This window comes from Carassius auratus, chromosome 2, assembly GCF_003368295.1.
Source record: "Carassius auratus strain Wakin chromosome 2, ASM336829v1, whole genome shotgun sequence".
In the NCBI taxonomy this organism is placed as follows: domain Eukaryota; kingdom Metazoa; phylum Chordata; class Actinopteri; order Cypriniformes; family Cyprinidae; genus Carassius; species Carassius auratus.
Window position 1 is genome coordinate 13638202 of NC_039244.1, and position 22790 is coordinate 13660991.

Genomic DNA, 22790 nt, shown 5'->3' on the forward strand with positions numbered 1-22790 from the left:
AAACTAAAAGTGGGATCATGATTTTGAATAGAAATATTACCAAACATTAAAATTAGACACTTTGACGATGTGCCAATGTTAACAGTAAAAAGAAAAGAATGATCCAACCACATGTCGGCGCACGTGATTAACCGCTCACGTGTGACGTGCTCTGTGAAAGATTTGAATATATCACCAGGTTAAATTCACACAGAATTCGCTTTTGTGTTGACAAAGACGGGATGCGGGCAGTGGAATAGGAAAAAAATTCAGGAAGATGGGGGTTGAACTTCTTTTTAACTTGAGCACTTTAGACATGACAAACATGACAAACACATCCATGATTACATAGAAAAAACTGGAAAAGCAGTGCAATCGAATGCAAACCTGTAAAGAACTACTACTATATGTATGACATTTCATCTTTGCATCATAGTGACATCAGGCAGGAAAGCTGCTGGTGCACTTGGAATGAAAGAATTAAATTAAAGAATTAAATTAAAGGAATTAAAGATATATTTTTTTTTAGTTAGAGGGTTAATAAAGAAAATAGTGTCTTGAATCTTGCTGTAGTTACTTTTTCAAGTTGATTAAGATCATATTTTTTTGCCAAATTGCTCAGTCCTATCTAATATCTTGCGTTCCTTATTTGTTAGTCAGTTTGGATAAAATAATTTGCAGAATGATTAAATGTAATTAGTGGTTGACCGATATGTGTTATTTGACAGCCGATGCCGATGCCGATATCTTGGAAAGCGGGGGGCCAATAGCCGAAATAAAGCCAATATGATTTTTTCAATTATTATTATTAATATTTAAGAAATTTGAAATCATTTGACATTGGATTGAAACATAAATGTTTAAAAGAAACATGCTTATACTTTAGATTACAGTATTTTTCACTAATAAATTAATATATAATAAAAAGAAAATGAAAAAGAAAATAAACACTGTAACCAACAGCGCACTCAGTATTCTGGGAAGTTTGTGTGCATTGGGAATCATATTTTTCAAATAACGCCAGGGTAACCCTCATTTTTCATGCAGCACACAGTGAAAATGACATGAATATGACAGTTGAGTTATCAAATGCATAAAGTGCAGTATAATTTGAAATCATGAGTTTATAGTTTAAAGCATTCAATTCACACGGATTGACCATCACACAAGAACACGTGATCGTGCTGGATAAAAATGCACCCTTCACAAGATCACACAGCTGAATTCGACTAAGTTTGCAAGATTTGTGAAATTAAATGTTCATTAATCATTTACAGATTTGTTTTAATTATATAAATGCGTATTTTGCTTAATGCTGATGGATGAATTTTATATTACTAATAATATAAAAGCAATCATTATAATACTTTTTGTATAGATTAATTCCATCGTTTAACCATTCCATTTATTAGTCAGTTTTCTATGTGTATTAGACAGAACTGTTAACGATGATGGTAAACAAGAGGGAGAATGTAAGCACTGTGTGTTCAGGCGCTGCTGTTCTCAGCACTGTCAAAATAAAAGTCCCACCTCGAACAAAACGGCCAAGCAGAAAAACTTATCGTCCAGTGCCGATATTTGAAAAATTTTAAATATCAGCCCATATATCGGTCTTTGCGATTATATCGATCAACCACTAAATGTAAATATTTTAAGGGGCCCCGAGCTCCATCACCTCTCTCTTTGTCTATGGGTCAAGTATGAGGCAGGTACTTTGCTGATGAGATGTTTTGGGGTGCATTAATAGTTGTGGTTTCTTTCTGGTCTCCAGTATGTGATGTAAATAGTGTGTGAGTTTGCTCCAAACATGCTGGTGGTCAGCACTGAACTTCCTGTTTGTGCCATGCCGTCTTCCTTTAGAGTTGGATCTTAAGCCTTATACAGCACCCGTGCCACTTTTCTCGTCTGGTGATTTTGGTAACACTTATCGCTAAGATCATATAATATCATATCATACATCTCACAAACAAAAGACTTGTTAAATACATCTTGACATGTTAGCCCATTACAGAATTCATCCTTTTCCTCAAGCTGAGCATTGAACTTCAGCGTGACCTGGAATAAGGTAGGTCGTTGCTTAAAGTGCTTAAAGATATGCTGTTGCCATGAGAGACGGCCGTTTCCATGGTGTCACCGATTGGTTCTGTGAAAACATCAGTTGTGAACCCGATTGCCTGAGGTGTACTGCTGGGAAATTCCTTTCAGCATATGCATACATAAAACCTCCTATGGAAGCATCCCACCAATAAAAAACAACCATGCATTTTAGATTTATGCTTTACCTGTTTTCAGTGACAACTTACTATTGGTCTTACTCTTATTATTTAATCTTGGAACTTGGTAGTTTGCTATTTAGGTCTGCATGGTTTGTATTTATTCATGGCTGTGTGGGGATCTCTACATATAGTGAAAGACTTACGTTTTATATTTATTGGAAGACATCTCCCTGCCTGTGTTAGTATTATAATTGAGTGAGCTGTTGTTGTCCAGCCGTGACAGAGTGCGACTTTGGGCTCCAAAATGGGCAAACTTAATATTTTTATCAGATTAGATCTCAGTTCAGAATTCAGTATTACCCTCAGCCCAACATCAACTTAATCTTGCTGTTGCTCTCTTTTTGAATTTGCTCTCAGTTGAATTTGGAAAGGTGTGTTTTAAAATGGATGGAGTCATTGGAAATGATACTTTGAACCACAACAGGCCAACGCCATAATTCACCCGATCCAGAACACCCAAACACAGTGCAGCTGGACACTGAATCTCTCAGTACATATTCTACTCATTCCAGGCCAAATTATAGGCCTTTCTCTCCCATTATGCAGATTTCAACCCAAGCAGACCATTAGAGGGAACGCTACACTCTCTCCTGCTTTTATTTATGAAGAGTTTCATGGTTGAAGAGATGGAATGAATCGTCTGCATGGTAGCTTTTCATCTTTTTCTGTTTAGAAAAGAACTCTTGTTTGCATTTAATCCTCTTCGTTTACAAGATTTAGCTGTCTGGCTTTCTAATTTTCTCTTTGAAGCACTTAGTTTTAAAGAAAAGCAACTTTGATCAAATGTTGAATGTGTATGAGCATGGAGGATCAAACTTTTGTCAAATTAACTATGGCAGCACTATGGTTTCGTGAGAGTATTATTAGCACCCAGGTACTTTGATATATACCATAGGACCTGAAAGACAACCTATAAATTGTATGAAAATGTATTAATGAAAAATGTAATATTATATATAGTATTTAATTATATAAAATGAAAAATAAAAATAAAACTTTTACCTTTAACATTTGTTATAAAGAAATTGTCTATGAATATTTGGAATTATATACACAAATATCATATCGTAGTTGGATTGGCAGTTCCCAACTTATTCCTACCTTTAACTGGTACATGTACAATAAAAAAAAAATTATCACTGACTTCCATCTTTCCTGTCGCTTCTCAGCATCAGCATTCCTCTCAGTTCTGCCTTCTGTCTTCTCTCCCTGCGGTTGCTTCTGCCTGCAGGAGCCAGACAGCTACTGAGGATCTTATTAATTGCCTGTGTGTGTGTCTGAAAGTGTAATTGGCATTCTCTGAGGCTGTGGGTCCGACGTGGTTTTGTGCAGTCTGTGATTAAACTGAGCTAATAAGCAGATATCAGACAGCCTTGGCAAAAGCTCCTATCTGCAGCCAGCTGGGCGCATACCTACAGGTAGAGCTCATGTCTCCTTGTGTCTCATTTTATCCCCCACCCCACCTTCTTGTTTCTATCTGTCCTCGTTTTCCTCTCCTCCTCCTTTAGATACAGACTGTTGTGTTATTGGCTGATGGTCTATCTAGTAAAACCTCTTAGTAGTGGAAATAAGAAGCCATTTGGCTTATGTTTACCAGCACTGAAACTAACAAAATATCCCCAGTTTCCGTGTCTACGGCCCTCTCATGTTTCTGCTCTACGTGTTAAGATTTGCCCTAATCTGAGTCTGTACCTGCTGCAGCCGCCAAAAACCGCCTCCCAAGAGCTTTTTAACAACCCTAAGTGTTGAATAAGATTGTGTAATTAAGATTATGTTCTGTTTTCTCCACATGAACTGTAAAAGTGTGGGATGGGAATCTTTTTAACATAGAATACACACATAAGACACATTTACTTGCTTGCTTAACTGTTCAGTTCAATATATGAATCAAAATATCATACACCACTTCATGTTGTGAATAATAATAATAATAATAATAATAATAATAATAATTATTATTATTATCTTTTTGATTTTTTTTTATGTACAATTAAAAAAATTATATTTTAAGATCAGTTAATATGATTTTTAATTCATTCAGGTAACCAAGTGAATAATTGCATTCTTTGTTATACAAAAAACAACAACAAAAACAAAAAACAACAACAAAAATTTTTTTTTACTCACTCTCATGTCATAGTTTTCCAAAAGAAGATATTTTGAAAAAATATAGTTTATTTTAAATATAGTGTGTACATCTTGTAAATGATTTACAGTGACATTACAGTACTTTTACATTACTTCAATTACAGAATATTTCGAGTAAGATTTACTTTATAAATATTTTCTAGAAAGAAAAATAAATCTCTTAATGTCTTAAAAATTCCAGCCACAATCAATCACAATGTTTATTCAATCACAAATGATTAAGCATATAAATCATCAGTTTGTTGTCTAACACACACTCACACAGATTTTTATACACGGCTACTCTTGTATGTTGTGAGATGCATAAAAAATCTATAGACGCGTAACACAAACCAAAATCCATAACAACAAAAGACAATATTTATCCTTTTCTGATAAGAAGTGTGTGCTACAAACGCAAGCATTTTTGACGATTGTTTCTTTCCAGTCCACTCATTTTATTGTGTTTTTAACCACAGCTGGCGTCAGTTTTTTGTCTGGCAATGGCAGCAGGTATGCAGTAAAATTTCGAATTGGAGCCTGTACTCTGTCAAATCTCTACTGGTTTGAATTGGCCGCCTCCAGTTTTCCCTTTGTTTTGCCTCCAGCTAGTGCTGTGACGTAATTGTGACGTCCACACTAAAAGGTTCTATTAAAGCATGGTTGAATCATCCTGTTGCTGAATGTGCTCTTCAACAAACATGAAGAGCATGAGGGGATGACAGACATTGTTCATTATTTCTTCATCTCACCCACACCCTCGAGAAAGTCTCGGTCAGACCCAATGACAGAACATGCTTTTTGATAAGCGTTTTTAGTCGGTTAGCAAACCTGACACCTAGCAGTTGGTTGCAAAAAAACTGTTTTAGTGAAGAAAAGTCTCACTTGAAATAATAACTAAGAGTCTTCATAGCTTGAGGGTTTTGTCCAGCACAGCACTCCGGTTACAATGACTAGAGTTTTTTTTTGGGAAATTCACTGCAGTTTATTTAAAACACTTATTTGTAAGTGAATGAGGTGTCAATAGCCTATTTTTTTCCATTTATATTTTATGCAGATTTTGGGATATTGCGTAAAAATGGTGAATGGAGCCACCATGGTGCAAATAAAATGTCTTAGATGAATGACTTCCACCGCCATTGGCAAGTTTTTTTATTAATTCACTTAGTGAAAGATGCATAATGGTAACATGGCTTTTGATCACATCTGTATATTCCACTTTACTCTCAGAGTTTTCAGGTTTACCTGCAACTAAACATTATAGAAAAATTTGACCAAAATTGTGGCACACATTTGATGACACCATTTTTGGGACATCTATGCAGGATTGTGTTCTTTCAGCACCACTTCCTTGATCTTTGCCATATTGATTTGCTGGTGAATGTCTCCAAACATCTCTCTATGTGCTGTTAAAGTAGTCCTATTTACTCTGCCTTCAGCCTTTCCTCATGCAAGAGTCATCACTATCGAGTCATCTGAGAACTTTTGCAGGTGGCATAACTTGTTGCACAGATAAGTTCCTGTACTTCAAGGCTGAAGTGTAGAGCAATGAGAGGAAAAGGGTTCCTATCCCCATGGATCCCCTGTGCTACTGCTCTGTGTATTTGTACAAGACCATCGCAAGGTTGAAGGCCTCCCACCGATGGATGGGAAGGACTTTCAAAAGCATCAACGCACTTCAAAGAGTCCCCGTGCCTCTGTCAATAGCTATAATTTTGGATGAAACTGTCAGCCAACTCCTGGCAATGGAGAAGTCCACAACAGAGAGTCAGCTCTTCTGAGAAAAGTGGGATGATGGGAGTTTTTTTTCCCAAAAAATTATGCTTTAACTACCATTCAAAGGCAAAGCCAGAACTTGTCCAAGAGGAGGAACACAGGGTGAAATAAGATCGCAGACCAGCTTAGTATATCCAAGAATTCATCAATCACACCTGACCTGAATACCTACTGAATTATTTTCCTGAACTATCGAGAAGCAAGTTCCTGATCAAATTCACCAGTAAATACTCTGAAAGTACAGGAATTTGGATGCAGTCTCAGAGTTTCCAGTCGTTTTGCTGGACAAAGAGGGAACAGTTTGTGGCACGCTGTCCATCTGACCCATTGCTGTTTGTTCTTTCATTTGTTCCTTTTTTGTGTCCACCTAGACTACGGAAACTATCTGGCATGTGACAGGAGGTACTGGACAAGAGCGAGAGAGACAGGCAGACAGAGACTGGCTGTACTGCACGCCTCGCTGCCCAGACTGCCCAGGATTTAATTAGTCTGTGTGATATTTATGCATAAATAAAAGTGGGAGCTGCCATATTTGCTCATTCTTGCAGCCCACAAATCTCTTGCCTTGTTGCAGCCTTCCTAAGGCCACAGATAGACAGCTGCGTTGCATAAAACCTTGAAAGTTGCGGAGGATGTCCTTGTCACCTGTGGCATGATACTGAAGCTCTAAACCACAGTATAGCTGCAGAACATTGCGTTCCATTGATGCCATCTGGAACTTTTGCCATTGGTCTTAATGTCTGTGTCTTGCTATGGGAGAGGAATGTTGTGGATGTGGCTAGCCCACATCTTATGTCATGTGATGAGGGTGTTAGTGAGTTGTTATTGTCCTGGGATAACATTTGGACGTGTCGTCTTGGCAGAATGCATGGTACATGAATTAAGTTTGTGAGTTGTTCGTGAAAGCATCTAACTTGTATTATGCTCCAGATGAGTTGTGTTAGTGTGGTTGTGCAATCATGACCCACAGCTGGCCCTTTCCGCCAGGCTGACAGGAAACAGGAAAGTCCGGGTGTGCATTATTTATTTTTGTGCCTTGCAAGACTGAAGTGCTATGGCAAATCACCCACCATGTAAATTGGCTGAGGGGAGTGTGTGAGTGCTTATGTATGTATAACTGTACTCTATTTCCCGTATTGTACCGCACAATGTTGAATATGCATTCTGCAGCGAGCAGGCTGTAGGACAGGAAGTGGCTTAGTGTTTTGTTCTCAATGGGAGACAGTGATATTCATCTCTAGTTAGTCAAAGCAGGGCCTGTCATTCAAAAATCCCCTGCGCCTTCATTGAGAAACACCTTTTCTTTTGTATTTCCCCAGACCTGCACAGTTCACCACAAAATCTGGAAAACTAGGCTTTGCACTAGAGGGAGACTCTAGCAGGGAAGGAAAGCCATTGGTAGATGCAACAAAACACAACACTCCGGTGAAGCCCTTAGCAACAGCGCTAAGCTGTTTGACACACCTTACTGAGGACTCTTTTAGCATTTTTGAGGATGAAGAAATAAGCAGTGGAGCATTCCATACAAGTAAAAAATAAAACATTTATATGCTCCTTGTGGCTTTTGATGCTGGTGGGAATGGAGTTGTGGACCACCAACATTACAAGTTGCTAAAGGCTAGAAGATTCCTCTCCTCCCTCAAAGCACAAACCTTCTCACAGCCACAAATACACACACACACACACACACACACACACACTCACTTTAAAGTTGGCATAAAATGAAACTTCACCCTGTCTCTTCTCTAAATACATATATAGTTGGATGTCTTTACAGTAATATTTTTTTTTTTTAACCAAAATATCATAACTGGACCTTCCAGTGAAGGCAAACTTTATTTCTGCTGACATGTGAAGGTCTTTTCCATTGATTCCCCAAAGTAAGCCCAGCCCATGGAAGCTCACATTCATCTGTTTCCTTCAAGTCCAGCACCCTCATCTTAAAATTCAGTCAACAACTGATGTATAGAACCTAGTCTCTGCTCTACATTTTACAACATACAGAACTACCAAATATTGCTACAAGTGTGATTGCATTGTATAATAATTGCTGTTAATAGTGTTCATCATCTGGTTGACTATGTCTTGTATTAATATTTCTGAAAAATTCTGTCATTATGCACATAAATTGACAGTCACCACTGAAAAGCTACTACTAAATATTGTAGAAACTTAATTTTCTTTATAGCTGCTTTGCAGTGATTTGTATCGTAAAACCACTATACAAATAAACTTGAATTGAATTTTTAGATAATCTGTTATACTGTTATAAGAAAGGAAATACTTGTTTCCAATTCCATTTCATTGTGACTTTAATGTCAAAGTCCCTTTAAGGGAAGTCAGTTCACTCAGCAGCCATGTTGACAACAGGCCATTATCTAGACATTGGGCAATTACAGCTCTCAAGTATCTACTTGAATTGTGCAAGATAAAAATGTCATTGCATTTCTATTACATATTTGAAATCAGCAATAGAATCTGACAGTTGGCATATCACAAATGCAGTGTCTTTTGCTAAAATAATGATTTACTGATGTTTAAAACTGATAAGCTGTTTTTTTTATGTTGCGGCAAATAAATTATATATAAAAACTTGTATTATCTACACTACTTAAAAGATTAATTGAACTAAAATGCCTCACTGTAACATCTTATGTAAACGATATTGTGCTGATATAGATATTTATAAACGTTGTATTTTGGCTCATCCAGCTAATATAACTATGTGCCTTCTAGGCTTAATAATAAGATTAAGATGATTGGCTCTTTTAATAAAAAAAAAAAATGGGACTCCTATTCTTAAGTCATATTTTGGTGAATTTTGTCAATCTCCTTTACACTGTCTCTGCTAATGTTGGTCCCTGCAAGATTCTAGGGAGGGTTATCCTGAAAATACCCGACATTATAAGCATGAAAGGTATGCTCACATCTCATGCTATGATCTCCCAAGGCATACTCAGCCTGTTTTCATCTACCTTTAATCTAAATGCCAATTAAAGAGCTGTGTGTTGTGAAAGCTTGTGTTGTGCTTATGGATTCAATTAACCCTTGTTTTTAAAGTTTAATAGGGTTTGTTGGTACTCAGGTTTTGACCAGCTGGTTAGATTTTTTTATTTATTTTATGTTTTTTGTTTTTTTAAACACTTAAACGGATAGTCCATCCCAAAATGACACACTGATTTTCTACAAAAAAACAAACAAACAAACAAAAAACATTTATTGTTGTTATTATTATTATTATTATTAATGTGGAAAAGAGCTGAGAATATTTTTTCAGTTTTTTTTTTGGTTACACTTTAGAATAAGGTTCCATTAGTTAATGTTAGTTAATGTATTAATTAACATGAACAAACAATGAATAATACATTTATTACTGTATTTATTCATCTTCGTTAATGTTAGTTAATGAAAATACAGTTATTCATTGTTAGTTCATGGTAATTCACAGTGCATTAACTAATGTTAACAAGCACAACTTTTGATTTAAATAATGCATTAGTAAATGTTGAAATTAACATGAACTAAGACTTATAAATGCTGTAGAAGGATTGTTCTTGCTTAGTTCATGTTAACGAAAGTAGTTAACTAACATTAACTAATGGAACCTTATTCTAAAGTGTTACCTTTTTTTTGTGTGTGAAAAGAACAGTATTGTTTGTTACATTTGTTACATTTAGATTTATTTTCTTTTGAATGATATAGTGTATATTGTTATTGAAAATTTTATAATGTTTTACTTGATTATACATTTAATCAGGAATTATAGTTTGGAAAGAGTCTAACTAGTAAAATGTTTACAGATTATGTGAAACCTAATACAAGTATATAAATAAATAAAAAGAGACTTACTCATGTTTATGATCTCTGCTGAATAAAGCGCTTCTTTTTTTTTTTTCTGAGGTAATCCAAAATTCAAATCCTGAGATAATCCACAGCGCATCTTTTTGGGGTGAATTATGTCTTATTCCTCTCAGCGTGAAGCAAACAGTAAAATAAAAAACTTGGAAGAACAGTCTCGCTGCTTTGTTTTCTGTTTTATGGGCGTATTCAAGCCGCACGCTTCAGTGAAACATTATAATCTCAAAAGCGTGTTCAGCGCGGGGGCGTGGTCACATTAGATACAATGAAGGGAGACGTGAAAAACGCACATCGCGTTGTTTTCATATGGATTACTTTATCACAGAACATTTGTTTTCGGTAGCAATTGTTTAGTTTAAAAGTAAACATGTCAGGCTTTCTATAGATATCTCTCTCATATCTCTTCGTTGAGTATTCACTTGAGTTACAGTTCATTTTAATGACGCATGTATAAATGAAGATCAGCGCAGACAAAGGCTGCAGACAGCACACATTGTTTGTTATTTTTATTTTATAAATGCACAAAGATTTGTTGTTATTATGTCTGTAGACAAATAAAAGTAGACCCTTTACAGATTAGATTGATGTGTTGCTCTTATCTGCATGATCAAAACTGAAAGTGTACTTTAAGTTCTTTTAGGGGTTATCAGGAGAAAATGCCTTATAACGCGTATATGCATGAATCGACTCCAGAGGGTTAAAAACTTACCCCCATGTCATTCCAAACCTGTTAAAGCTTTGTTCGTTTGATGGGCTGTTTTCTTTCAAATTAAAACGTAAATTCACATAGAAAACGTATCCTTGTGGCGCGGCTGAGCGTACCCAGTTTGCGTTCAGCAGTTGTTTTCCCAAATAGTGCTGACTGTGATTGGCAGTCAATGGGACAGTCACAAGCCTCCCGGTTCTCATCCAAAATATCTTAAATTGTGTTCCGAAGACGAAAAAAGCTTTTATGGGTTTGGAACGACATGGGGGCGAGTAATTAATGACAACCTTTTCATTTTTGGGTGGTGGAGTATCCCTTCAAGAAAAAGAGAAGGGTGAGGAGGAGCAGTAGAAAGAGAAAAAGACAAGTGAAAGGATAATGTTGCCCATCACCCTAAAATAACAGTTTGCGTTACTTGAGGTGCTGTGCCGTCAGCCCAATGTATGAGTTGTGGGAGTTTGCATGTGTGTGGCATTGCATGCAAGACTCTGTGGCAGACTTCACAAGAAAGTGAGTTCTTCTTTTTGTTTCTCAAATTGTGGATGTAAATTACTGTGAAAATGTGGTAATGAACAGAGAGGATCCAGAAGGCCAGTCTCAAATATACATCATGAGACTCCTGTGTCTATTTGTTCTGCTCTAGTAGCAGTAGTGTGTATATATGTGTGTGTGTGTGTGTGTGTGTGTGTGTGTGTATATATAATATATTATTTTTGTCACCTTTTTTTTAGGTAAGTAAACAACAGTGCTAAGGTAAATGTCAGATGTCAATAGCTGAATGGAAAGGTTTCACACACTCAGGGCTCTGGGTTTATAAAGCTGAACTGGGCCTCTTTGGCAGATGAGGTGACACCTCAGTGAATTATGGTATTTTACGTCCTCTGTTAGATTCGAGAGGCAGTCCTCAGTTTTCGCTTCCAGGAGCAAGCCTGGCCCCTTCACACAAGGCTGTCTCTCATCCCACCACTTCCCTCAGCCTCAGTGAACAAGCGGCCGATTGTTGGGGCCTATCCTTGAAGGAATTTTTCAATTTAACATTTTATCGTCTTTTGGAATCGACACCTTATTAATCAGACATTCTTTCAAAGAGGAGGAAACCTCAAGGATTTCACTGGTGGAACAGCCTTCACAATGGAAATCCATGGACATAACAGCAAACAGAACAGCTGGAGAACAAAACTATTTCAAACAAAGGCTGCAAAGTGTATGACATAATTAGTCCAGCATTTCTGTAAACACAGCTATTAAGCTATCGCAGCCTTTTACCATCTCATTCTAAGTTTCCACTGTAAGTTGGACAAATCCTAAAATAAATGCAAGCTTCAGTTTCAGTGGAAATACTAATTATAGCTTTTGGTGGGTGAGAGGCCAAAGCTTTAGCATAGGCCCCATTAGCTGCTAAAGCTGGAGGGATCCAGGCATCAAAGCAGCTCAGCAAGGGCCGCTCAACTGAACTAATCTCAGCCTAACCATCCAGCACTTTAACCTGTCGCCTGAAACCACGACTGCATCAGGACCACTCTTCACAGCTGACAGCTGACTCAATTAACTCTGAAGGCCTTTATTTAGTCATTTAAACCCATTTTTCTCCTTTTTGCTGTCTCTTTCTTTTGTTTTCCATCCATCAGTCTTCCCCTCAGCTCTCTAGGACTGTGGCTTAGTGGCTCTTAAAAGGTCATTAATTATTTCTGGTTAGCTGTAGGGTTTTGTCTCTGTGTGTGGTCGTCTGTCTGTCTTGTCCGTCTCTCTCTCTCTCTTTCTTCCTCTATTTCATGTGTGATGGTGTATTTCACAGTCATTCTGTCTGTTTATATTTCTGACACATTCAGAAGTCAACTTTCCTATCTTTTCATAGACCTTTTTTAGATATAGATCTTTTCAAATTCATAGGCATAAACAGAGAGAAGTAGTTCCGGCTACGATGTTCTTCCGCAAGACGCAAGCAGTTCTGTTTATTAACCACTAGAGCATCAAAAGTTCCCTACCGCAGCTTTAACACAGGACCCAGGACTGTTGAATAGAAAGTACATTAGAATATAATTTATTATTAAAATCAGGATTTTGGATTATGGAATATAATAAATGCTCTTGTAGTTTCATCAGCCAATCAGCATCTCCCAAGCAGCAGATGCTAAAGTCAAGATTTGACAAGGTCCGACTGGGTCTCTGGTCAGTACTGGTAGACATCATAATGCTAGAAAACCAGATGAAAGATGGATTGTTCCAGGCTGATCTTCCTGCATTTCTAGTCCAGAGCCACATTCTGATCTCATCACAGAATCATCAGGAAAAGCTCAGATCGTGACTGGGCCTAAAGGAGGTCACCATCTGTTTAAACTGTTTACTCTTGTTTTGCCATGTCAATCTCACCTGATGCACTGCATAAACATGGAGCATGAGGAGCGGGCATAAGGTAATGAAGGATGGATGGAAAGTCAAACAGAGTGGAGAGAAGAATGGAGATACAATGGGAGTGTGGATGGACTACATTATTTCACAGAGAAGAATCAGATTTTCGCTGTCCGGATGTCCACAAACAATAATAGTGTCTTCAGCTGGGTTTTCACCTCTCGTTTGAAGTGAACCGACTGCTGCCAAATAACTGCAGATTTCTGTTTCTGCTTATGTGGGTGACAGAAAAACGAAACATTTAACATCAATGGACAGAACAGAATGAAGGGTAAAATGGCACATGATGTACTTATCTGTATCCAAAAGATAATTTATTGGTTTTTGCTAAGGATTGCTAGAACTTTGGAGTCATGCTTCCGTGCTTATTTTATTTATTAATATACGAAGAGTTCAGATGCAAAAGCCTCTAAGTGCCATCTGAAATTTTCACCTAAAATTAGGATTTTTATCAAGCTCCTATGCTTTACTATAATGGCAATGTGCAGGTCCTTTTCCAGGCTATTAAAGTAAAATAACTGAACATAAATATAGGAGCCTGATAAAAATCCTAATTTTAGATGAAAATTTCAGATGGCATTTAGAGGCTTTTGCATCTGAACTCTTCTTACATATATATATACAGTACCATTTAAGGATTTATCTCTTATTATCTTATTCTCACCAAGGCTGTGTGAAACTTTATTACAATTTGAAATAACTGTGTTCTATTTTAATACATTTTAAAATTGTATTTATTCCTGTGCAGGCTAAGCTGAATTTTCGGCATCATTACTCCAGTCTTCAGAAATCATTCTAATGCTGATTTGCTGCTGAAGAAACAGTTCTTATTATTATCAATGTTGTCGAATGCTATTTAAAATAGAAGTCTTTTGTAAAATAGTTTTTCTCATCACGTTTGAGCAATTTAATGTGTCCTCGCTGAATAAAAGTATGTATGATTTTTATTATGTAGAAGTCTGTAAAAACCTGTCTGACTTTCTTACGTGGAACCGAGAAGCTGATGTTTTAAAAAGAGTAAAAGTCAGTGTAGTCTAGAACAACACTGGCAACCGCTGACTTTCATTGTGTGGACGAAAAAAGAAACAAAGCTGTCCTCTGTTTTCCACAGAAGAAAATATAGTCCTAAAATTTCGGGAACTGTATGAGGCTGAGTAAATAATAAAACGGTCTGCAGTCCTTATGCGTAGTATTTTTTTTTTGGTATGCCTTCTGGTGAATCATGTGTGAGGGTCTGATTGATGAAAGTCCGTTTTTTCTTTCTTTTCTCTCTGCATTTGGGTCCTGAGGGCTCTGCACATGTTGTTCCTCTGTTACAGTGGTGGTACTGTTTATGTGTGTGTTTATGTTACAAACGGGTGGCCTTGCATCCAGTATGAAGAAATTGTGTGTCTATTGCTCCACTTTACTCTTCATTGATGACTCAGTCACCTTTTCATTCCCCAAACTATTTCCTCCATTAGATCACAGTCATGCAGCACTAAACGAGTGGATCATTACCAGCTTGCTTTTCTATCAAAACGGTGTTCATTGTTTGTGTGGAAATCACTCATGGGGTGAATGGGGCTTCAGTTGCATGCTGAGTCACTGCAGTGCAACTCTGCATCTTCCATCCATTTATGAATCTGCTCAGTCACTCAAACCTCACAAACCAACCAGATATTGTGAAATCACTTCAGATAAATGTACACGTCTACCTTACTTACAGCACAAAACAAGGACACCCAAAGAGGGTGTGTTTGCAAGTTTAAGATCATATGACTTTATTTCGGAGTGTTTGCTCACCATCTATTCCTCTTTCTTCCTCACAGAAAGGCAGTCCTGGAAAGTTCTCCATGAATGTACGTCACAATGATGATGACAGACCAGATTCCGCTGGACCTGCCGCCACCACTACTGAACGGGGAGGTGGCCATGATTCCGCACATGATTAATGTTAATGGGGATGGATCGCAACAGGTGAGCGGGAGTGTTACTCCGGGCAGGGCATGAACTGATAATGTGTATCTTGAATGCTGTATAAGTTGCTTTCCATAATGCCTCTTCCAGATGTATGCATAGAAATGTAAATGTAAACTACAAATTGCAAAGGACCCTTAAAAAGATGATCCCATTCCAGTCATGGAGACTATTTTTTGAATCCTTGAAACAAATGACAATAAATAATCTTTTTGTGAAACTATATGCAGGCATGTTTTATTTTTTAGTGTTAAAAATGTTGTCTATCAATGGAATGATTTATTGATTTAATTTTTTTTAAAATAGAAAAGATACAGCATTTGACTGAACAATGCAGTTGTTTAGTAGTGTTCAGGAAACCTGTTAGAAAACCTGTTAGGTGCACAAAATACACTCTTCCCCATTTAAAGAGGAACAAAAATAAAAGTTAATTCTAAGTTCAAGACCATTTTTCTATGGGTTCATGCCTTGCTGAAGGAAGAGTTCCCACCTTGATAAGTTTCTTGAGAGTTGAAAGTGAAAAGTTTTTTGGCTGCAGGTCAGCCGTTACCTTAAATTAAACTGACATAGGATAATTCCTGATGGAAAACAAAGCCAGAAACATCCATTCTGAACCAGGTCAGTATTTTGGTCAATGAGGAACATTGTATTCATCTTACATTGGACATTCACGCAGCGCTTCGAGCCTTCAGGCATGCCTCACATTTCCCTCACACATCTCTCTGTAGATCTGTGCTATCAGAGCGGATCAGTCTGTTCTGATCTCTTCTCCAGGTGCTGCAGATACAGCTCCCCGGTCGCGTTTCATCCGGTCAGAGCGGAAAAAGAATCAGACCCTTGTGAGATAAGGAAAAGGGCATCTATACCAGATAGTGAAGGTTAAGTGCTTTGAATTCCGCCAAGTCCATGTCCACGTTTCCCTGCATCACCGGAAAGTGTAACAGACTGAACGACCTTCCTGGTCTTGGCGAAGCTGTCAGTCCCATCATTCTCAATTAATTACATTCGATTACCCACACTGTCCGATGTCAGCCAGATATGACATCAGTATGATGCTTGCATAAGGTTGTGGAAGTGTACATTTGCATTCTGCCAATGTTACGCGTCTGTGTGTTGGGTGAGCCCTTTATCTGCATTAGGTGTGTGCTGGTAAGAGGAGGGAGGGGAGAACACAAGGTTTTCCTCTGGAAAGCCAGCCTGACTCTTCAGTGCATGCCACCGTTCCCATAGCAACTGCAGCAGCAGACAGTGTGTGTGTGTGTGTATATGTGTGTGTGGAAGCAGGAAGTAGTTGCCCAGATATCAAGGGCTAGAGAAGGGAGATGGGAGGTCTGCCTGACACACGAGCATCAGGGCTGTAAGGAAACGTAGGGCTCGTGCAACATGGCGGGCCAACTTTTTCACATCTACAGGCACGTTTGCACTCTCAGCAACCTGTGCACTGAGAACATGATGGTAAGCAGAAGATGGCACGGCGAACGGACCGTTTCAAGGGGCTTCCACATCTGGTTTCATGACATCTGGTTGCATCATACTTGCTTTCTTGGCAGTTGTGGTGACTAAAGTTCGCTAAATGTTCCACGGCTCATTTTAAAGTAATGGATTAATGCATTTTAAGGAATTGCAACTTTTTTTTTTTTCCTGTCTTGGATTGTGTTTGCTGACAAAACTTTGGCTTTGCATCAGAAGTTTGGCATGTCTGATTCCCAGTGTTTCCGCAGGTGATCTTCGTGCAAGTCAACCCTGGAGAGACCTTCACTATCAGAGCAGAGGATGGATCCCTGCAATGCATTCAAGGTATGCTGGGCTTCCTGTTTCATGCAGTTTAACTTGCAACAGGTTCCTCCGTCCTGCCGTCTCAGGAGGTCGTTTCTAGAATTGGGTTGGTGCTGTTGTTCACTCTTATCTGGTTTCGTGGTGTGTTTCTAGTTAATTGGAACCATGACTGGTGTGATATTGGATTTGGAGCTGGTGTAAACTGATGAGAGGCTGGACGCAGGGCCACGACTGGCATGCCTCTGAGGAAATAAAAGGCCGATTGTACAATGGCAGATTACAATGCCTCTTTGTCTCATTAACAGTCCCCTTTAACATTTAGTGTCTCTGTAGCTAATTAACGATGGACAAGATGGATTGTTTGCATTGGCTGCGGTTGAGTTCTCTGAACAGCTGCGCAGATAAGGACAGCTCTCAGAGGAGAACTTTAGTTTGAGAAGTTGCACAACGTTCTAGTGTGTTGCCTTCTAAAAATACAATTTTTAATAACAATTTTTGTTTATACAAGAGAGCTTAATGAATGATTCATTAGCTGGTCACAGTATTTCAGTTAGCCAGTGTTATCTAGTGCAGTGTTTTCCAAACTTTTTTGCCTTGTTATTATATATACACTACTGATTAAAAGTTTATTGTCAGGAAGATAAAAAAAAAAGTAATTAATACTTTTATCCAGCAAGAATGCATTAAATTGATCAAAATTGACAGTAAATTGACAGATTTGTACTTTTATAATGTTATATTTCAAATAAACGCTGTTCTTTTAAATTTCTATTCATCAAAAAATTCTGAAAAGCAACAACTGTTCAACATAAAAAAAATTTCTAACCAGCAAGTCAGCATATTAGTATGATTTCTGAAGGATCATGGGACTGAAGACTGGAGTAATAGCGATAGAAAACTGTATTCAAATAGAAAATATGTATTTTGAATTACATAAATGAAACAGAATTTGTATGTATAAATAGATGTAATATATATAATTTCCAAGTATTACTGTTGCTGCTCACATCTGAATATTTGGGTTGAACTGTTCTGGAACAGTGTTTTAAATACAACTTAACTACTGATTTCTAGCAGTGTGCTATTTTGGAAAGCCGAACAAAGTAGTTACGCTTTCACAAAGAAACACACCGCGTCTCCACAGCATGGTGATAGCAGCAGTAACAATACTACAGCAAGAATCAAAGTTACGCTTCCTTTCTTTGCATAAACATTTGGCCGGTGTTATGCAAATCTTACCACACAGTGACGTAGACATGTGGGGCCACGTTTAAATGAGGCATTTTAGGAGTGCGTGGACAAGTTTGAACTTTTATAAAGAATATCTCTTTGGGTTTAAGACTTTAGTCTTTGCGACTTTAGGGATCTTATCTATGCACTTATCATTGTAACACTCCAAAAAAGAAAGGAAGACATGTAATTGCATCATAGGACTCCTTAAAGGTGACATAACAGAGATTTCCCTGCTCAAAAGTGATCTTCAGGTTGTGAAGGCATAGACGGGTGGAGAGCAGGCTGGATGGTCTGTGAAGGGCATGCTGTTGTGATAAGAGTCAGAAACAAAGCTCTGTAGGGTTTGGCAGCAACATGTGTTGACACAAGAATAGAACAACAGACCATAGCACTGGCCCTGCTCGTTGCCACAGTGTGCCTTTGTGTGTTCGTCAGCTTTAAGTCCTCACCTGATTCCCAATGGCACTTTTTTTCTGGCTTCAGTGCATTAACTTTCATCCATTGTAATCTCAGCCGGATTGAGTCATGCCAAGTGTGCTTGTAGCTTCGTTTTTGTCGAACCAGTTACTCCTAAAGGAAAATCATCAATGCTGTAATTAATGGCTGTACTTGGCTTTAACCTCTCTCTGTGTAAGGTTAGAATCAACAAGCCAGTACTTATGTCAAGCCTTTCAGGTTGTTCCATTGTGTTTGACAGAAGCACACAAGCACATCCGATGCTTAGTGAAAAGGATCAATTTATGGCATCACAGCATTGAAAAAAGCGAGGAAAAGCAACCCGGCGAAACAACGAGAACAAGGTGTGGCACATGGGGGAGAGGGGCATTTCAAACGCACGTGTTTACAGAAAAAGGTCACTGGGTTTAATTAGAAGTGTTGACTGAAGCACAGGCTCTGAAGTAGCTGCCTTTTACAGAGAGGCTTCTTTGTCATTATGCAAACCTCAGAGCAGAAGCCTGGATTTAGGATTTTATATAAAGTAACCGCTGTTTAGCCCGTGGACCGCTGGCAACACAGAACGCACAGAGACATTTCTTTTGGAGTCGATTTGGACATTTTGTTGGCATTTGGAGTCAAAAGGTTTAATTTAAAGGGATAGTTCACCCAAAAAGATAATTCTGTCATAATTTACTGAACTCATGTCGCTCCAAACCTGTATGGATTTCTTCCGCAAGGCATAAAAGAAGATTTTGAGATTGTTTTTATTAATATCGTTTAAGAAAACCACGAAACAACATTGCTTACTTTCACTGTACAGACAAAAGCACTTTTGTGTTCTAGTGAATGATATTATGGTGAATAAATGATGATGGAATATTATTTTGGTGAACTGTACTTTCAATTATAAAAGCTTGTTTCTCGGCCACTTGTTTTTTGACTCCAGGCTTCTGGAATTCTTGAAGTAGGCTAGCGGAAAAGTGGACAGAAGAGGCTGTTGAGTAAGAACATTATAATTAAGGATTCTCTGCTCTTATTGGTCGCTTTCTGTCCTCCCTCATCATCATCATCATCTTTCATCGCAAGAATAGCCACTTTTTCCTGTCTACCCACGTGGAGATCCCACTCACCTCTATTTTTGACACACTTAGCTGAATGTTGTGCAGTTATTTTTAGCATCTTAAGCCTCAACTTCTTGACCCAACTCAAATCTTAACCCTTTGCCTGCCAGGATCCATTGTCAGCATTGCAACAGCTAGTGTCTTTAAGATTTTTGGCTGAGTGGCAGGTCATTACAGTGCTCAGAGCCCTATGTTTACTGAAGTTCCAGCCCGCTCCTATCGCTGCTAATTAGAGTGGAAGAGTTGAACTGTAATCTCTGTCATGTTTAAGCAGTGTGACCTTTTTCTTTTTCCAGGGGACTGCTTAACGACCCTCTGCCACAGTCCGTTCTCGGCAGTAAGGCCACTCTGTGCTGCTTTCCCACACTTTTGCAAATGAAGGGAGGTCCTGCTGTTTGAGTTCAGCCTGTCCTGGGGTTGCTCATTGTCTGTTTTGTGTTTCTGTATGTGTGTCCCGTTCTTTTTGTTGTTTTGTTTTGAGGTCAGGGCAATGTGTGAAGGCATTATCTCCAGCATTTCCCCACCAAGGAAGAGCACAGTTGTGATTTGACTTGCCTAGCTGGAGAGATGTGGTCTTTATGAAGGGCAGGTAAAGGTTTACCTAAGGTCCTGACATGATCAGCAGCCACTTTCATTTCTAATGCTTTTGGACAGACATGAACCATTTTCATTTGTTTTCCTTCTCTCTTCAGTATCTGCTGATAAGGCACCAACTGTTTTTGGTATTTAAGAGCAGTTTCTTCTGGTAATTTATGAAAATTAACATTTGCAACACATTTGTACTTCTTTCATTTGACTTATTGTCTAGTTGAACAGGATATTCAGTAAGAAAGAAATGTAGGTTGGTGCTTGATTTCTTTCCAATTGGACCGGATTGGCTGGCAAAAAGTAAGGGTTACATACCAGGATGAAGGTTAGTTACTTAAACAATGCCTACAGTAGATAACTTTTGTTTTTTGCTATTGGTTAAACATTTTCTAGCCTGTGTGGCCTTAGGTGACGTCCTCAGAAAAAGTTGAATAAGCCTGTAAGTCCTCTTAAATCTCGCTTGATGAAATGACATGAAAAGCCCCAGTATCTGTGTCTGTACTGTGAGTATGTTTGTGTAATTAAGTGTGTTTTATTGTTTCTGCTCTGAGGAGCTATGGAGAACGGCTTCTCGGGTGTAATTGCAGCTTTTGCTGAGAGCACGTTATTCTCATCTGAACGCCGTGATTTCGTAATGACGCACGGCAAAAAACGATGAACTCTGCAAGCTCTCGAATCTGATTTTCCTGCACAACACACACCAAAAAGATTTCATTTAAGCCTTGGAAAGCGTATTGAAATTAACCATGCTGAATGTATTTGTAAGGAGCCCATGGGAGTCAATATTGGCCAGAAAAAGAAAAACAAAAATGAGCAAGGAAGACATGTTGTATTCTCTGACCGAAAGAGGACAAAAGTGTTCTTGTCCTTGCCATCGTACTGTATCTACATTGACTGAAGGTCATTAGCTATCTTTAGAAAAGCCCCATGAATTGCTATTGTGGCATGAAGTGAGTGACTTTCTCAGCTTACCATACTCCCACAAAGCACAGACAGAGGGGGCAGATATTACAAGCCACAGGCTCTACAGACTAGGAATGGACTCAAGTACTGAGGTAATAGCAATGTGCTTGGTTGATTTACAGTGTCTGTCAAGTACTTGAGGAGTAGAAATGAGCAAAATACACATCCCTGCTACATTTCGGCCTCGGCACATCTAAAGATTTACATCCCACCTGAGCAATCGCTTCTCCCACTTACTCCACTAACTGCAGTCATTTCATAACTGATTAATCATCTTTTGCATCAGGAGTCCATGTGCTTATTATTGCGTTGTGCTGAAACAAATCGGAGGGTGGCAGGCAGATACAATACTGAATCTGAACTGTAACCCTGAAGGCAGTGGTTTTTACGGTGGTGAAAGTGTGTTACAGTCCCTCCTTTAGGGTTTATTTATCTATGTGCATGAAGCAGCTGGTCTTCTATTTATGTTTGGGAGCCTCGTTGCCCTGAGAGACATGTCTAGCTTTAGATAATAGGTCAACTGGAGAAGACACTCAGGTGATGTGCAGTAGTATGTGTTAATGAAGTAGAACTTTCCGAAGGAACCCAGAAGATGAGTCCAGTATTGCCTCAAAAGGAATTTTCCAGGTTTAATGCAAGATCTGTTGACGGGATTTGTGGCTTTATATTTATATGCAAATATTTTCTTTTTAAATGTATTTTAATATTTATAAATATGTGAATATTTAAAATATTAAATGTATTGATATTTAAAAAATAATCCAATAATAATAGCACATCTAGAAAGAGTGACAAGTTGAACTCATGAAAGTGAAAGACCACTCCATTTAAAAGACCACCTCAATTTGAAGAACGTGATCTCAGATCTGATTTTCTTAAATCTGTTAAAGATCCAGAATAAACACTGACAGACTTCTGACACTTGTATTTGATATCTCCAGTTTCCAACAACAACAACAACAACAAAAAAGTCTGTGGGATTGTGTTGGGGCTTATGGAGAAGAGCAGATTCTCTGAGAAAGACAAAGAGTAGGTGAATTGAGACAATTCCTCCTGTCTACAGGCCAAAGCTCAAAGGATAAGAACAGTTTGGGGTGAGAGGGTTCATTAGGACAAGGCCCAGTGACTGTGGCCGGAGAGGCACGGCTGAGACGGTTTGCCCTGCTTGTTCCAGATGTGCCTTACAGGCTTTGGCAGAAGATTAAAGCTCTGCCGCCCATTCCTCAGCCACACCCTCTCAGAGCTGAGCGAGAAGAAGGGAAAGAGTGAACACATCAGCTCTGCATACCAGACGCTCTTTAGATCTTTGCAGTTTCAGCACAGTGTTACTTAAAAATGTTCCTTGCAGACCATTCCAGTATCATAACCAAATATTAGAGCACAGGAGTCCAAACCAAACCCTACATGGTAGTTAGATTTCATCAGGAAAGTATGTGCGCTCCAGTGAGGTTTCAGCTGTGTGACTTGGTGTGGCACCAGGGTAGTTTGGTGTGATGTGGATCAGAATGCAAAGAGGACGGATCTGGAAGTGAGTGTGTAAAGATCTTGGGTATAATCAATCAGTGTTGGGTATAATTTTAT

The 22790-nt window shown here is 38.5% G+C and overlaps 1 long non-coding RNA gene across 1 annotated transcript in view; it reads left to right on the forward strand.

Annotated features, from left to right (window-relative positions):
• Nucleotides 1-17547, forward strand: part of LOC113116501 (uncharacterized) — a 37243-nt gene extending 19696 nt beyond the window's left edge. The window contains exons 2-3 of the long non-coding RNA XR_003294028.1: nucleotides 14943-15090; nucleotides 16812-17547. This is a non-coding gene — a long non-coding RNA (uncharacterized LOC113116501). The remainder of the gene's footprint in view (nucleotides 1-14942; nucleotides 15091-16811) is intronic.
• Nucleotides 17548-22790: the final 5243 nt, after the last annotated feature.